This window comes from Erpetoichthys calabaricus, chromosome 10 (genome assembly GCF_900747795.2).
Source record: "Erpetoichthys calabaricus chromosome 10, fErpCal1.3, whole genome shotgun sequence".
In the NCBI taxonomy this organism is placed as follows: Eukaryota; Metazoa; Chordata; class Cladistia; order Polypteriformes; family Polypteridae; genus Erpetoichthys; species Erpetoichthys calabaricus.
Window position 1 is genome coordinate 321395 of NC_041403.2, and position 13515 is coordinate 334909.

The window sequence follows — 13515 nt, forward strand, 5'->3', positions numbered from 1 at the left end:
TATATATATATATATATATATATATATATATATATATATATATATATAAAAATGGAATGGGTGGGTCGTCGGGTGGGCCTTTTTTTCATTCCGTCGTTTTTTCGACGTTTTGAAAATGTAGAATGATTATTTGATTTTTTTTTTTGATCGTGTCTATAGCCAGGTTTCCATCCAAGGAGTTTTTGCGAAAAAATATTTAGCGCTTCAAATTTTTTACCGATATAGCTGATGGAAATGCTAATTATCGATGAAATGTTGTACATGTCGACATAATATTTTTCCGTTTAACTTTAGCGCATAAATTCCATGTCGATACTTCAGATGTCGCAAAAACTACATTGGAAACAGTTTTTGTCGGAAAAAAGGGCTTTAACGCAAATAAATGTGTCACATTTTCATCACGTGCAATCAAAACGAGAATGGCGGAGCGGCTCGCATGGTCTGATGAAGAGAGTTTTTATTTTTGATTAAACGTCGTTATTTTGTATTAATTCAAATTTCAGTTTTAATTAAAAACCTTCAGGGAAGCAGGTTAATTCAGTTGTTATCGCACTGTGAAGGGATGTTGAAAGGTAGGCTCACCTGTACAGATCCAATGCTGCAAACACAGCTGCATCATGGGCACTTCCAGGAGTGCCAACGCAAATGTCTCGTATCATGCACCTGTCATCAACAAGGGCCTGGAGAACAATAGATGGCCACCCTTTGCGATTAATGTAATCGCGGTAGCCTTCCGTCGGGGGAAGAATAGGCACATGCGTGCCATCCAGCGCACCGTAAATCTGTGGCACAAGATGCACCAAGGAATTGCGGTATGCCATTTCATTGGCCTCCGCTACAGTCGGAAGTCTGATATAACGCCGCATTAATTTTTCTTTAATAGCGGTGCACACAGCATATACACATCGATGGACGGTAGTTTTACTAACCACGAAAGTTTCTCCAACTACTCTATACTCGGCACAGGTTGCCAGCTTGTAAAGGGCGATGGCAATCCGCTTTTGGGTTGGAACCGGTGGTCGGTGGCAACCTGTGATGGGCGCAACATCAGGACTGATGAATCCACACAACATGTCAAACGTCGGCCGTGTCATTATAAAATGTTGCAGCCAGAGATTTTCTGTTAAGTGTCTCTCCACCACCTCCTCCCAGAAGGTCTTATTCCGTCGTCTCTCCCATACCCGTGGGTTTCGTCGCACTGGGGTACTTTCTTCGAGCTCTAGGGCTATCAGACAAGCAACTGCTTCATTCTGCTGTCGTCTTTGGATATTATGTACAATTCCAATTATTTGTGAAACTGAAATAACAGTAAGCTGGCAAATTTCAAAAAACTGTCTGAATAATCTCTCCATTTCTTTGTTTAGTGGAGGGGGTGTAACGTGGAAAACAAAAGGTAGATAATTTGCGACATACACAAAATTATGTATGGAAACGGCTCAAGGGCAGATTTTTTTTCGCGATACAACAAAACTTATGCGACAGTTCGTTTTGGGGGGGATGACGTCATCACGCACACCATTTTATCGATAAAAAGCCAGTTTGATGGAAACAGGCTGGAGACAGCAAATTTCGCACATTTTTTTTACGTATATTCTGTTTGTCGATAACAAAACGTCGCAAAAAACTGGATGGAAACATAGCTAATGTAGCCGCCGTCGTAATAAAGTATTGCTAAAATCGTCATTTATCGTAATTTATTTTTGACGTATAACGTCGCCGTCGTCGAGGTCAGTGATACCAGTGCAAAAAATCTGCTTACGGTTGAAAGACACGCCCTCCTCACTGGACAGTTAAAAACACCAATCAAACTAACGATGACATCAAGTATTACCCAATCAAAAGTAGGAAAGGAGGCATCTTCATAAAATGCGTGTGGGATGATTTGCATGAGACGCTGCTTTAAAAAAACAAATTATAAAAAAAATACGGGATAAATCCCGTCCAGTATTGATTCAAAACGGGACGCGCAATTTCATTCTCAAACGCGGCACGATTCCATATTTTAAAGGACGGGTGGCAACCCTACAGTGCCAGGTAACCACCCATACAATCACATTGTGATTCAGACTAGGAATGCAATGAATGTAATTACCCCGATCTACATACAAGGCGAAAGTCTTGCAACATTCAAAGATGATGGTTTGGGATAATTAGTACTTATTAAGTACAACATTGAACATAAAAGAGCTTATGAAGCCTTGAACCGAAAAAAAGCAAGATCTCAGAGATCGTAAAAAAAAAAGGAGGTAATGTCGTTTTACTCGCTGTAGATTTTAGTCAAACATTACCAGTTATTCCACGAGGGAGACCAGCAGATGAACTCAACGCGTGTTTAAAATCCATGCTTCTCCCACGCTCGGTTATATGTCGCGTGTTCTCGGGTAGGTACACCAAAAAATGTATACATTTAAGCATGTAATGGGCAAAGAAAAAATGAGGTATACCCGAAGGCACTGCAGTAGTACTCAATGTAACTTTACTTCTTAAATGTTAATGTTTTACTGTTTAATAATTTATACGCTTCTTATATGTTGTTCAAATTCTTTTATCAAAATACCAGTGACAGCGCAATGCACGATAACATGGAGTGAATACACCATACGCATCCGCCCACGGCTGCCCTGCTGTGCGCAGATAGTACTTGATTGTACAATAAAATAAAATAAAGATAAAAAGACTAAAACAATCATCACCCATAAAGCGGATAGTAGACGTGACGTACTATATGTGTACCACATTTCAAGTGTATAGGTGCAACGGTTTGCGAGCTACAGGTCATTTAAAATCCTGGACAGACACACAAATTGCCACGGTAGCAAATTACAGAAGAAGATTTTACTGTTTAATAATTTACGAGCTGTATATACCCGGCGTTGCCCGGGGCAGAAGTAACCTAATCGGTCAAACACTTACATATATAAAAAAACCGAACCTAATCGGACAAACAGCTTCATATATACAGAAGCGAACCTAATTGGTCAAACAGTTATGCATGTGCAGAATGATTTTACAAACATTATGCGTGTTAACAATCATGAAAAAGAAAAGATTGAGGAACTGTTCTTCTATATGTGATGAAGCCACTAATAAGACAGATTTTTTTCAGGACCCAGCTGTTTCATAACTAAACTACTGCCACCCCAAAGTAATGCCTAATAGTGGTTTTTCGGGTAGCTGTGGAATAAAAAGGGTGTTTTTTAGTCAGTAAGAATCTGACACTACCCTTCAGTACGGGCTGAAGGGTGCCTATGTAAGGTTTTACATCCTTCCCGTATGGAAAAAAAAACATACTAAACTTTTTTTTCATCATTACAGATAATCTCAGTCAAATGGAAGTACGCATTCTCAATTTATTTTTATGTAATTTTTACTTTTTCACAAAGCCATCCCATTCCAATTTGTATGAATAAACTTTTGCTACAGAGTTAGCAAAAGTTTATTCATGCACATATTTTAATACAGATAATCTATCTCTAATCAAGGTTCTCATTTTCATTCTAATTTAAAATAATAATAGATACTCTTTTTTTTCTTCTGTTTTAGAAAAACCAATCTATGCCACCTACGTCTTCGTCAAGTCAGCTTCATCCAGCTTCATCACATATACAAGAACAGTTCCTCAATCTTTTCTTTTTCATGATTGTTAACACGCATAATCTTTGTAAAATCATTCTGCACATGCATAACTGTTTGACCAATTAGGTTCGCTTCTGTATATATGAAGCTGTTTGACCGATTAGGTTCGGTTTTTTTATATATGTAACTGTTTGACCGATTACGTTTACTTTGGTATATATGTAAGTGTTTGACCGATTAGGTTACTTCTGCCCCAGGCAACGCCGGGTATATACAGCTCGTATATATATATATATGTAGATATGTGTATATGTAGATATGTATATAAGTATATATGTTTATGCATATATATGTTTACATAACCTCTTTAACACACTACTTCTCCGCTGCGAAGCGCGGGTATTTTGCTATATATATATATATGTAGATATGTATATATTATATATATATATATATGTCAATGTATGTATGTATGTATATACTGTATGTATATATATGTGGATGTGTATATGTATATATATATATGTACAGTATATATGTGTATATGTAGATATGTGTATATGTAGATATGTATATATATGTATATGTATATATATGTTTATGTGTGTGTGTGTGTGTGTGTGTGTATGTATATATATATATATATGACAGCAACACTCATAACAATGACAACACAATTACATTGACAATCATGTTACATTATTTTTAAAATGTTTCCTTTTCTTTTTCATAACCTCTTTAACACACTACTTCTCCGCTGCGAAGCGCAGGTATTTTGCTAGCATATATATATATACACACATACATACATACATACATGTATATATATATATATATATATACACATACAGACATATATATACATATACATATTTACATATATATACACATATATATGCATATCTACATACATACACATATATCTATCTAGATCTATCTATATATATATATATATATATGTAGCAAAATACCCGCGCTTCACAGCGGAGAAGTAGTGTGTTAAAGAGGTTATGAAAAAAGAAAAGGAAACATTTTAAAAATAAAGTAACATGATTGTCAATGTAATTGTGTTGTCATTGTTATGAGTGTTGCTGTCATATATATATATATATATATATATATATATATATATATATATATATATATATATATATATACACACACACATAAACATATATATACATATTTACATATATATACATATCTACATATACACATATGGGCGGCACGGTGGCGCAGTGGTTAGCGCTGCTGCCTCACAGTTGGGAGACCTGGGGACCTGGGTTCGCTTCCCGGGTCCTCCCTGCGTGGAGTTTGCATGTTCTCCCCGTGTCTGCGTGGGTTTCCTCCCACAGTCCAAAGACATGCAGGTTAGGTGGATTGGCGATTCTAAATTGGCCCTAGTGTGTGCTTGGTGTGTGGGTGTGTGTATCCTGCGGTGGGTTGGCACCCTGCCCAGGATTGGTTCCCTGCCTTGTGCCCTGTGTTGGCTGGGATTGGCTCCAGCAGACCCCTGTGACCCTGTGTTCGGATTCAGCAGGTTGGAAAATGGATGGATGGATGGATATACACATATCTACATATATATATATACATATACACATCCACATATATATATACACATACATACACACACACATATACATATATACATACATACATACATACACACATATATATACACAGACACATATATTTACATATATATATACATATCTACATATGCACATATCAACATATATACACACATACATATACACATACATACATACACATACATATATACACAGACACATATATATACATATATATTTACATATCTACATATATATACATATCTACATATATATACACATATATATATATATATACATATATATATATATATATATATATATATATATATATATATATATATATATATAGCTGATTACCCAGTGGATTCGCTCACTGAGTGCAAGAGAAAAAAATAAAATGTATGTATAAAATAAGTTTGTTAATTGCCAAATTTATTTTTCCACAAATAAAGAGCACTTACAATAACATAGAAATCAATATAAACAACATTAACATCATTATCATATGAGAATATGAAGTAATACATAAGAAGCACATTGTATATAAATATAAATTATTAAACAGTAAAATCTTCTTCTATAATTTGCTACCGTGGCTATTCGTTTGTCTGTCCAGGATTGTAAATCACATGTAGCTCGCAAACCGTTTCACCTATTGACTTGAAATTTGGTACACATATAGTACGTCACGTCTACTATTTGCTTTCGGGGTGATGATTTTATTAATCTTTTTATCTTTATTTTATTTTATTGTAGAATCAACTCACAGCTACACGCACCTGTGCGGCCGTGGCGGATGCGTACGGGTGCCGTTTTCATTCCCTACCACCTTCGCTAATCATTCTTGAGGCAGATTGAAGACTTAAGTGCCAGCTTAACTGAAAAATTAAAGAAAACATACTAAGTTATCACACCACAAAAACTAACTTAATCAGTTTTAACGGGAAAAGATGCCGACGAAAGAAGAGAAGCAGCGGGACGCTAGGGTGAAGAGCTGCTCATTAAGCAGCAAGCGCATCAACCTCTGAGCAAACGAATGGTAATCGTACAGAGAAAGAGGATAAATAACATGGATGCTCATGTCAAGTGTATTCACTCCACGTTATCGTGCAGTGCGCTGTTACTGGTATTTTGATAAAAGAATTTGAACAACATATAAGAAGCGTATAAATTATTAAACAGTAAAACATTAACATTTAAGAAGTAAAGATACATTGAGTACTACTGCAGTGCTTTCGGGTATAGTACATTTTTTGTTTGCCCATTACATGCATAAATGTATACATTTTTTGGTGTACCTACCTGAGAACACGTGACATGACTCGGCTTAAAAGTTTCTCGCTCCAGCAATCTTAACTCTGTTACAAAGTCATCCAGAGTCTCGTTTATACCTCGTGTCTTCTCATTAAACTTGTATCTCGCGAATATGGTATTGCAAACGGCAGCGGGAGCATTTGTATAAAGGTAATTTAGACTTACGGTTTACACCGTGCTTTTTTATACCTCGTGTCTTATGAAGATGCTTGTATGCGTCACTCATTCGCTTCTTATTGTTTCGCTGCCTTGTCAATTGTGTAATGAATGTTTTCTTCAGCGCTCTTTGGGGCTCCTCCTTCTTTTCTACGTACTGAGTTCACAGTCAGTTCACGTGATTACGTGGGAGGCATGATGACGCGACACGCAACTCCATCTCCTACGGCCATCTTCCATTACAGTATATGGACAAAAAAGAGGTTCCAGTTATGACCGTTACACGTAGAATTTCGAAATGAAACCTGCCTAACTTTTGTAAGTAAGCTGTAAGGAATGAGCCTGCCAAATTTCAGCCTTCCACCTACACGGGAAGTTGGAGAATTAGTGATGAGTGAGTGAGTGAGTGAGTCAGTGAGGGCTTTGCCTTTTATTAGTATAGATATATATGTATGTATGTATGTATGTATGTGTGTATATATATATGTTGATATGTGTATATATATTTATATATATGTATATATATATATATATATATATATATATATATATGTATATATATGTATGTATATGTAGACATGTATATATATATGTATATATGTTTATGTATATATATGTTTACATGACCTCTTTAACACACTACTTCTCCACTGCGAAGCGCGGGTATTTTGCTAGTTTTTAATATTTATAAATGATTTAGATAAGAATATAAGTAACAAGCTGGTAAAGTTGGCAGATGATACCAAAATAGGTGGATTAGCAGATAATTTGGAATCTGTTATATCATCACAGAAGGACTTGGATAGCATATTGGCTTGGGCAGATTTGTGACAGATGAAATTTAATGTCAGTAAATGTAAAGAATTACACATAGGAAGTAAAAATGTGAGGTTTGAATACACAATGGAGGGTCTGAAAATCGAAAGTCCACCTTATGAGAAGGATATAGGAGTCGTAGTGGACTCAACTGGCACACAGTGTTCAGAAGCCATTAAGAAGGCTAACAGATTGTCAGGTTATATAGCACCTTGATGTGTGTAGTACAAGTCACAGGAGGTTCTGCTCAGGCTTTATAACACACTGGTGAGGCCTCATCTGAAGTCCTATGTGCAGTTTATGACTCCATAAAGACATAGCAGCACAAGAGAAGGTCCAGAGAAGAGTGACTGGGCTGATTCAGGGCTACAGGAGATGAGTGATGAAGAGTATAAGAGCTGAGCCTTCACAGTGATGAAGAGGAGACCTGAGTGAGGTGTTTAAAATGATGAAGGGCCAGTGGGTCGAGACAGTTATTTTAAAATGAGTTCATCAAGAACACAGGGACACAGTTTGGAAACTTGTTCATTGTAAATTTCACACAAACATTAAGAAGTTTTTCTTTACCCAAAGAACGAGAGACACTTGGACTAATCAACCAAGTCGTGTGGTGGACAGGAGGACTTCAGGGACCTTCACAACTCGACTTGACGTGGACCTTTGTGGGGCTGAATGGCCTGTTCCCCTCATGAGTGTTCTAATGTTCTGTGCACGTCTTCTCGTTCCCAGTTGAGCGGCTCGATCCTTGATATCCTTTACTGTAACTAGGGGGCTTCGCCCCCTCCTCGCTTCGCTCGCCAACCCCTGTGTTTGGTTTTCCGGATACACACTTTTAAGATTTTGTTTTCTTTGAATTGTTGCTATTTCATTAGTTTCACTTTTATTTCAGAACTTCTGTAAAAACAATATTTGTAATCTTGTGAGTCCCAATATGCTGAATCTTTTTAATGAGGTCAGGACAGGTTTCTCTGTTTGGAATTTCAGCACAGACAAAACGATCTTCATCATCATCAGCAGCAGTTCATCATTTTTTTTACAAAGTAATAAAGTAAGTCGAGTTCTGCACTGGACTCCTGTCTGTAAAGTCCTGCTGTTTTCCTCTCACAGTTCCAAAGGCACTTGGGGTTACCCAGTTGATACCCCAGCTTTTCTCTATAGGTTTTTGTATAAGGGCTAGACAGAACGTTTTTGACTCCTGGGGTAAATGTAGCTTTTTAAATAAGCAGACAGATAAATAAATATACATGAACAAAGTAACCAATAAATGTATATGTGCGGTAAACTCTGTTTTTGAAATTCTCAAGATTCTTTATTTGTCACATGCGTAGTTCTACAGGACAACACGCAGTGACATGCATCCTGATCCGCTTATCAAAAACTGTGCAAAGTTAGAAGAATATCAGTTAGATTAACAAAAAGTCATAGATTGAAAGAAAACAGTACAGTAGAACATAATAAATAAGTAAATTATGTGACTAAAGTAGAATTAAGTGTTAAGGTGCAATAGTGTAGTAATTATTGTGCAAAACCAAAGTTAGACTGGTGCAGAGTTAAATGAGGCAGTTTGTTTGTTTGCGCTACTGCGATCTTTACTTTCTTTTTTTTATATTTTCTAATTGTCCTACTTTCATATCCTTTAACTTTCTCCACATGTGTATAGCGCCTTTTTTTTTTTTGTTTTTTTTTAGCCTTTCAAATTTCACTGGTGTCATCATCTCTAACCTGCTCTGCATGTGTTTAGCGCCAACGTCTGTAAACGTCTTTATGAAGTCCTAGTTTGTCATTTTACTCATTGTCTTTTAATTCTGAGCCGTACAGTACAATACATAGAACAGAATAAATCCTCAATACAGTATAAAAATAAAAATTCTAGAAGTCCGGAGTAGAATTTCACATTAGATGATATCACATAAGAAGATGTGGATTTGTTTTAAGTCCTGGAGACCTCATTCATCAAGCTGCCTCCCCCATTTTGCCATTCCACATCTGAAACAGCGCTAATCCGATGAAAGGACCCCTCATTCCCACGTCCCCAGTCATCAAGGATGACTTTACCTTCGGCAGGCAACCTACAATTTAAAGAGATTGTTGTTTTCTTGGGAATTGTTACATATGTATTATTTTCACTTTTACTTTAAAAACTTTTGTAAAAACAATACTTGTTTCTTTATTTCCTGCCCCGCGTGAGGTTACATCTCTTTCTTCCCAGACCTATAACACTGCTCGTGTTGTGAAGGGTGTTGCAGCTGAACGTACGCTAAGGATGTGCCTTTGGATCATCTGCTGTCTGTTCTGCCTGTCGCATGTCGTTGTTTTAAAAGCTCGGAGCTCACGATGCTTGTCTGCCAAAAGCAATCCAACAACTGCTAGCTTAGAGGTCTGCTGACTTGTTTAAAATGACGGCTCACTGCCTGGTCTTTTATTACTTTTATGAAGTTCTAATTTTTTAATTCCGAGTCCGATTGGATGTGCTTTTTTTTTTCCATTCCACTTGTTCCGGGCTGATCATCACGTTCCTTATTTTCTAAATTTGCACATTAGATTATTGTTTTCTTTGTCACCGATTCTGTTCATAACTTTATGGACAGAATTTCTAGGCGCAGCCAGGGCGTTGAGGGGGTCCGGTTTGGTGGGCTCAGGATTGGGTCACTGCTTTTTGCAGATGATGTTGTCCTGTTTGCTTCATCAGGCCGTGATCTTCAGCTCTCTCTGGATCGGTTCGCAGCCGAGTGTGAAGCGGCTGGGATGAGAATCAGCACCTCCAAATCTGAGACCATGGTCCTCAGCCGGAAAAGGGTGGAGTGCCCTCTCAGGGTTGGTAGTGTGGACGAAAAAGGCACACTGGAAAGCAGACAGATAATAGTTTCTAAATTCTCCTGTTTATTAATTTGGAGTCACAGTAAGTAGAGATTCAAAAGAGTATAACTTATTGCCGCAAAGCTCAATTGAACCCTGATCAAAAGCCAGGAGGGGTTTTTTATACTTCAGCATCTCATGATTAATAAGACAGAAAGAACATCCTTATCAAAACAGCAAAGTTAAACAATATGTCTGTTGAGCTAAGCATTATCTGTGTTTTGGAAGCTAAGCACAGGAGAGACGCCTTTGCATAAACTACATGTACAGTTCTGAAGCCTTGTGACCTTGTCCCTGAAACATTCACTCTTAGAAAGGGAAAACAAGAAACAGCTTAGAATTTATTCATGTGGACACTATTTCTCCTGAACCCTGGAATAACATATTTTTGTTAGTTCATAAGCCAAAGCGTCTCTCACTGGCAAGTTACAAAGTAGTTATTATAAAGATTCTAATTTACTAAACACACAAAATACATGGTGCTGAGGAGAACATTCTTCTTCTACAGTAGCGAGATCCTGCCCCAAGTGGAGGAGTTCAAGTATCTCGGGGTCTTGTTCACGAGTGAGGGAAGAATGGAGCGTGAGATCAACAGGCGGATCGGTGCGGCGTCCGCAGTAATGCGGGCTCTGCATCGGTCTGTCGTGGTGAAAAAGGAGCTGAGCCATAAGGCAAAGCTCTCAATTTACCAGTCGATCTATGTTCCTACCCTCACCTATGGTCATGAGCTATGGGTAGTGACCGAAAGAACGAGATCGCGAATACAAGCGGCTGAAATGAGTTTCCTCCGGAGGGTGTCTGGGCTCTCCCTTAAAGATAGGGTGAGAAGCTCAGTCACCCTGGAGGGGCTCAGAGTAGAGCCACTGCTCCTCCGCATCGAGAGGAGTCAGATGAGGTGGCTCGGGCATCTGATCAGGATGCCTCCTGGACGCCTCCCTGGTGAGGTGTTCCGGGCACGTCCAACCGGGAGGAGGCCCCGGGGAAGACCCAGGACACGCTGGAGGGACTATGTCTCTCGACTGGCCTGGAAACGCCTTGGGATTCTCCCGGAAGAGTTAGAAGAAGTGGCCGGGGAGAGGGAAGTCTGGGCATCTCTGCTCAAGCTGCTGCCCCCGCGACCCGACCTCGGATAAGCGGGAGACAATGGATGGATTATTGTTTTTCTTTTTAGCATTTTTTTCTCTCCAACGCTTTTGGGTCTCTGTTCTCTGCGCTTTTCTTTCTTCTTCATTGACGTTTCATTTCTACCGTATTGACCTTATACACTTTATATGCACTTTATAGAGCCCTGGAGCTGTGTGTGCTGCGTGACTGACTGCCTTTACACTACTGATTTCTGTTTTTTGATATCGCTTGTCTTGCTAGACTCTCATTCTATGTTCCTGTGAGACGCACCGTGGCAGGTCTCTTTCGTCTCGCGGGTCTTTAAATTATCTTTCGAGAAGATCACGTATCGTAGACTTATCAGAACAGGGGACAGGATTTCTTTTTATAATAGAGACATTTACATTTCAACAACGTGATTTTGTACTCCATAGCTTTCGACAGGTCAACTCCAGCTAATAACTCCAGCCGAGCGCTTATGTCACTGCGATGTTGCGACAGTCTTGTGTTGTTCATGAAGACGCCGCCTGCTGCAGTCAGTAACGTTGGGCACACGCGCAGCTGCTGCAGGGGTCCTCAGCCTTAATTTCCCAGGGTCCCCCAGTGAGAATGTGTGAGCCCCCCAACCCCACATGATATGCCCCCTCTTGTCCATCCATAAATTGACATTTGTTGCAGTGCCCTAATCAAACTGAAGATGCCACGTCAGAACCAGCCAGCGTGTTTTATGAAGTCAAACGTTTTCTGCCAGCAGCTGAATTTCTTCTTCCTAATATAAAGTCAGCTGGCATGTTGAAGGGTTCTTTGAAATCCCCAACATGCAGAATTTCTCCCTGCAGATACGTTTGATAACTTAGGCTGCTCAGAAGTATTTCCTTGTTAATTTAGCTGACAATTATGATGTATTTTTGGAAATGAAATAAGCAAAAAGACATTTTTTTAAATGCAGAACTGACCGCTTTTTCCCTGTAACTTAATTGCAGAAGCACCTCTGCTTTCTTGCGGATTTAACGCTGGAGCGTAGACCACCCATGACCCCGTGTGGTGACCACCCGCACCTGTTTTCTGACACTTCACTTCCTGGTGGCAGTGTGGCGTGTCACCTTATTGTCTTGGTGGCTCTTTGTGAGAAGCCCTTTCGCTCCATTCTTACTGGGGTGCTCATAATTGGCGATTCCATAGTGCGGAATGTTAGAATTCCAAACTACGTTAAAAACCAGCAGTTGATGTTAAGTGCCTCGCAGGGGCCAAGATTTCTGACATAGAGGCCGCATTGGACCGTGTCGCCGACGATAAAGTATCTACCTTATTGCTGCATGTCGGCACTAATGATATTCATTCACAGCAATCTGAGGTATTAAAGAGGAACTTCATCTCTCTATGCACCAAAGCTAAAAGAAAATGTCGGAATTGAGTTGTATCAGACACCTCACCAAGATTACATAGAGGGGATGTGATTTATAGCAGATTGCATTCCCTTCACTGCTGGCTAGAAACCTGGTATGCAAACAAAAGCATAGCGTTTGTGAACAATTGGGATGATTTTTGGGAAAGGCCTGGATTTTTCAGAAGAGATGGTCTTCATCCTAACTGGAGGGGATCTTATGTATCATCCCAAAATATGGCAGCAAAACTGCCTGGTTGACTGATTAGAGCACCATCCAGGCCACAGTCATGTGATCTTAAATCACAGGCTGTTGTTTATCCCACCTGTTACTTTCCTAAAGTTGTTACCCATAATCCTTGTCGTGGGGCATCCAGTAAATTTAGTTTTGATACAAACCTTAAATTAATTGATAACCAAAAAACAAGGAGTATAATTAGACCAAGGGATAAAACCAGACCCTCCACCAGGGGCATCTGGAATAGAAAAGCCTTTAAAGCCCCTTGCGGCACTTCTTGTGTGATTTTGGGATACACAAAAATAAACGCTATTGTTTTGTATTGTTTTACCGCGACGTCTCACTTCACTTCTATTAACCCCCCCCGTATTTCATTTGAGGGTCCATCTTTTTGTGTTTTAACGTTTGTGAGACAAAAGCTTCTAATGAATTATTTTCTAATCACCTTATGGCCACCACATGTGTGTGAAGCTAACGGGGCCTGCACCCCCTGA

The 13515-nt window shown here is 39.0% G+C and overlaps 1 protein-coding gene across 1 annotated transcript in view; it reads left to right on the forward strand.

Moving 5' to 3' along the window:
• The window catches only part of LOC114658681 (flavin-containing monooxygenase 5-like), a 33521-nt gene that overhangs the window by 16486 nt on the left and 3520 nt on the right, over window positions 1-13515 (forward strand). The window lies entirely within an intron of this gene.